The 5,465-nt window shown below is 40.4% G+C and overlaps 1 long non-coding RNA gene across 1 annotated transcript; it reads left to right on the plus strand.

Moving 5' to 3' along the window:
* The first annotated feature begins 3,409 nt into the window (after positions 1–3,409).
* On the plus strand, positions 3,410–5,088 carry LOC123439863. The gene is made up of 2 exons (XR_006630198.1): positions 3,410–3,676; positions 4,887–5,088. It is a non-coding gene; the product is annotated as an uncharacterized LOC123439863 (long non-coding RNA).
* The last annotated feature ends 377 nt before the right edge of the window (positions 5,089–5,465 follow it).

Consider the following 5,465-nt stretch of genomic DNA (forward strand, 5'->3'; position numbering starts at 1 on the left):
TGGAAGATTGAAAGTACAGTAACCCAACATCAAAACAAGTAGAATTTAAGTTTGTTTAAGTAACTAAGGAAGTGGTGGTTTGCTTTTTTGTACTAATGTTATCACGAGTTTCGGTTTAAGTTTCGTGTTGTGAAGTTTTCATGTTTTGGGTGAAGTTCTGATGGACAAAGAGATAAAGAGTGGCAAGAGCTCAAGCTTGGGGATACACAAGGCACCCCAATAGATTCAAGGATGCCGTAAAAGCCTAATCTTGGGGATGCCCCGGGTAGGAATCCCCTCTCTCGTCTTCAATCCATCGGTAACGTTACTTGGGGCTATATTTTTATTCACCACATGTTATGTGTTTTTGCTTGGAGCGCCTTGTATCGTAGGAGTCATTTACTTTTGTTGTATCACAATCATCCTTGCTGCACACCTAGAGAGAGAGACATGCACACACCGTGATTTTGTCGAGCTTCACTTATATCTTTTGGTAGACAATTGAGCTCACATGTGCTTCACTTATATCTTTTGAGCTAGATACTTTTACTCTATGTGCTTCACTTATATCTTTTAGAGCGCAGCGGTGCGTGGCTTGGTAGTTGATCTATGCTTTGAAAGTAGTCTCAAAGGGGTAGTTATCCAAAAGGGATATGAAAACTTCCACCTTCATGTGCATTGAATAGTTAGAGAAGTTTGATTCATCTCAATTAGTTTTGAGTTGTGGTTATGGTAATATTGAAGTCATGCTAGTAAGGTGTTGTGGATCTAGAAATACTTGTGTTGAAGTTAGTGATTCCCGTAGCATGCACGTATGGTGAACCGCTATGTGATGAAATCTGAGCATGGTTAGTATGTTGATTGTCATCCTTTGCGTGGCGGTCGGGATCGCGCGATGGCTTATTCCTACCAACCCTTCCCCTAGGAGTATGCGTTGAATGCTTTGTTTCGATTACTAATAAAACTTTTGCAACAAGTATATGAGTTATTCATGACTAATGTTGAGTCCATGGTTTAGATGCACTTTCACCTTCCACCATCACTATCTTCTTAGTGTCGTGCAACTTTCGCCGGTGCACAAAACCCACCATTAGCCTCCCTCAAAACAGCCACCATAACTACCTACTATGGCTTTTTCAAAGTCATTCTGAGATATATTGTCATGCAACTACAACCATGACATGTGCCACCATGTCTACATTGCCATTGCATGATCGTAAGATAGCTAGCATGATGTTTCCATTGATGTCTATGCCATGCTAGATCATTTCCACGGTACACTACCGAAGGCATTTCATATATTGTCATCGTTACTCTATGTTTTGAGTTGAAAGTGTGATGATTATCATTAATGGAGCATTGTCCCATGTGAGGAAATAAAATAGGCCAAAGGAGCCCACAAAAAAGAGGCCAAAGAGCCCAGCAAATAAAAAAAATGATAGAAAAAGAGAGAAGGGACAATGCTACCACTTTCTCCACACTTGTGCATATTAAGCACCATGATCTTCATGATTGAGAGTCTCTCGTTTTGTCACCACCATATAGCTAGTGGGAAATTTTCATTATATAACTTGGCTTGTATATTCCAATGATAGGCTTCCTCAAAATTGCCTTAGGTCTTCGTGAGCAAGCAAGTTGGATGCACACCCACTAGTTTTCTTTAAGAGCTTTCACATACTCGTAGCTCTAGTGCATCATTTGTATGGCAATCCCTACTCATTCACATTGATATCTATTGATGAGCATCTCCACAGCTCATTGATATGGCTAGTTAATGTGACTATCTTCTCCTTTTTTGTCTTGCAACCTCCACTACATTCCACACCATCTATAGTGCTATAACCCTGGCTCACGCTCATGTATTGCGCGAGAATTGAAAAGGTTTGAGAAAGTAAAGGTGTGAAACAATTACTTGGCCAATACCGGGGTTGTCCATGATTTAAATTCGTTGTGCAATGATGATAGAGCATAGCCACACTATATGCTTTTGTAGGGATAACTTTCTCTTGGCCTTGTTATTTTGAAAGTTCATGATTACCTTGCTAGTTTGCTTGAATTATTATTGTTTCCACATGAATAGCAAACTATTGTTTTGAATCTAATGGATCTGAACATTCATGTCACATAAGAGGAATTACAAAGGACACCTATGATAGGTAGCATGAAAGCATCAAAAATTCATTCTTATCACTTCCCTACTCGAGGAAGAGCAGGAGTTAAGCTTGGGGATGCTTGATACGTCTCAAACGTGTCTATAATTTTTGATGGTTTCACGCTGTTATCTTGTCTTCTTTGGTTGTTTCTTGTATCTTTTTATATCTTTTTGGGACTAACTTATTAATTCAGTGCCAAGTGCCAGTTCCTGTTTTTTTCATGTTTTTGACTCTTTTCAGATCTGCTTTTGGAACGGAGTCCAAACGGAAGAAAAACCCCGAAATGATTTTTTTCCCGAACGGAAGAAGACCAGGGGGCTTTTGGGCCAAGCCATGTGGGCTCCAGGGAGCCCACAAGCCCCCACTCCGCCACCAGGGGGAGGCGGCGGTGGGCAGGCCTGTGGCCTCCCTGGCTGCCCCCTGACCTAGGTCTTTGGCCTATAAATTCCCAAATATTCCGCAAAAAATCAGGGGAGCCTCAAAAATACTTTTTCGCCGCCTCAAGCTTCCGTTTCCGCAAGATCTCATCTGGAGACCCTTCCCGGCGCCCTGCGAGAGGGGACATTGGAGTTGGAGGGCTTCTTCATCATCATCATCACCCCTCCAATGACTCGTGAGTAGTTCACTTCAGACCTACGGGTCCGTAGTTAGTAGCTAGATGGCTTCTTCTCTCTCTTGTATCTGCAATACAAAGTTCTCCATGATCTTCATGGAGATCTATCCGATGTAATCTTCTTTGGCGGTGTGTTTGTCGGGATCCGATGAATTGTGGATTTGTGATCAGATTATCTATGATATATATTTGAGTCTTTGCTGATTTCTTATATGCATGATTTGATATCCTTGTAAGTCTCTCCGAGTCTTGGGTTTTGTTTGGCCAACTAGATCTATGATTCTTGCAATGGGAGAAGTGCTTGGTTTTGGGTTCTGCCATGTGGTGACCTTTCCCAGTGACACTAGGGGCAGCAAGGCACACATCAAGTAGTTGTCATCAAGGGTAAAAAGATGGGGGTTTTATCATTGGTTTGAGATTATCCCTCTACATCATGTCATCTTGCTTAAGGCGTTACTATGTTCTTATGGACTTAATACACTAGATGCATGCTGGATAGCAGTCGATGTGTGGAGTAATAGTAGTAGATGTAGAAAGTATCAGTCTACTTGTTTCGGACGTGCTGCCTATAGAAATAATCATAATATAGATATCGTCACGACTTTGCGTGGTTCTATGAATTGCTCGAGAGTAATTTGTTCACCCACCGTCTAGTTGTTGTTGGCAAGAGTCTGGATCAAATAGTCCTGGAAGAGTCAAAAGATGTCCTTTTGGAGGTAAGTTCAGTTATTTCCAGGTAGATTTGAGAAGATAAAAAATGTGTGTTGTCCATAACGCCGCATCATTTTGGACGCAGATATATGCACCATGGTGTGGCCATTGTCAGTCACTGGAGCCTATCTACAACAAGTTGGTCAAGTTTCTCCATGGCATTGACTCCCTTGTAATAGCCAAAATGGACGGCACAAACAATGAGCATCCTCGTGCCAAGGTCTGTGTCGCTGTGTGTCGACTTCTTCAAACTGGATATTACTTGCTAGATTAGTTTGAGTGTCGGGCCATCAATAGTCATAGAAACTTTATATACATTGTATATGAAACAAAACAATGCTAATTATAAAACGTGTAGAAGTTATTTTAACATTTTCTTCACTTAAATGTGCAATTGCACTTGTTTATGGTGCACGGAAAGGGTAAATCCATTATTTGTCTGTTGCCATCTAGTATATGCTAAATGTATTTATTCCGCGCCTATTTATCCATACGCTACAGTGTGATCGTACAGTTTCTCTAGCGGGCTAAACAGGTAAACCAGCCCGTAAGTAGCAAAGTATTAAAGGCTATTGCCAGATTTGAATCACATGCTGTTGGGAGTTAGGGACAAGTTAATTCGAGAAATAGGTCGTATTTGGCAAGACAGATTTGGTTAGGTAGATACGGTATGATTGAAGGAGCAGTTTTTATTTATTTTGGAAATGAAGCTAAAAATTGTACCAGAAAATCTTATGGTGTCCATAAATATGAAGCTAAATACAGTAGTTGTGCCCTTACTTTCTTCCAGGCATCCGATTTCCAAGAATAGCTTCCTGAAAACCCATTTCAGTTGGAAACAAAAAATAATAATGTTTGAATACAATCAGACTATGTTTGGTGTAGACAAGAATTTTCTCATGCATTATGTTCACATGACTGCAAGAAAAGAGACATAAGGGGTGTGTGGTGATCTTTGTATGAAGGAAGGAAACCCAAGGTAATATTTGTTGCAACACAACTGTAAATCATATGCTACACATGCATTCAGAAATTACAAAGGACATATCATGTGTGCATAGTGATTATGAGAGAGGGAGGGCACGGAAGGACGACACCAGTGGTTTCCACCATATAAACATGAATTCTGTATTTGTTGGATTTGACTAATGAGCACACACAACAATCATTTTTTATGTTCCGTGGCAACGCACGGGCAATCGACTAGTAACCACATAGAAACGATATTGTTAACTATGATGTCATGACAATCTTTGTTTAAGATGCTCAATGCATTCATTGTTGATAAAACTACAAGCACTCGAACATAGTTCATTGTTAACTATGATATCATGATAATCTTTTTATCGAATATTTTTAATATGCATATGAGATTTTAACAACTTGATCTGGTTCCACTTTCTTGACAAATTTGTGCAAAATGTTTTCAGGTACTCAACCTATTGATGCACATGGACATGATGACTCTTTAGCGTTTATGGACCAACCAACCTGTAATCATGGACCTTATTGTCTTGTAGACCATTTGGTGTTTCGAGTGTTTTGGAGCTTGCACTTTGTGCATGTAGATACAAACTTGTGTGTTCTGGACCATCTGAAGTCTCTCATAGTAACCAATAGTCCTTATCTTTTTGTGACTTGTGTGTTCTAGATGATTATTAAGATGGTCAAAACTATTCTTCCTCTAGGTTAATTTGTTTGTCAACTTGCGTTCCATGTATGTGCATGTTTATAAACATATTTGCATTGTGGTGTAATATGTGTATCTTGAACCTTCTTGTGGGTGTGAGGATAATAATTGAATATTTTTAGAGCTGGTAGTATAACCTGTGGCGCACCATGAGCTATACTAATGGCACACCTGGGAGGCATACTAATGGCGCACGTGGGAGGCATACTAATGGCGCACCTGGGAGGTATACTAATGGCGCACCTGGGAGGCATACTAATGGCGCACCTGGGAGGCATAGTAATGGCGCACCATGAGCTATACTAATGGGCACTGCCTG

The sequence above is a fragment of the Hordeum vulgare genome, chromosome 3H (assembly GCF_904849725.1).
Source record: "Hordeum vulgare subsp. vulgare chromosome 3H, MorexV3_pseudomolecules_assembly, whole genome shotgun sequence".
In the NCBI taxonomy this organism is placed as follows: Eukaryota; Viridiplantae; Streptophyta; class Magnoliopsida; order Poales; family Poaceae; genus Hordeum; species Hordeum vulgare.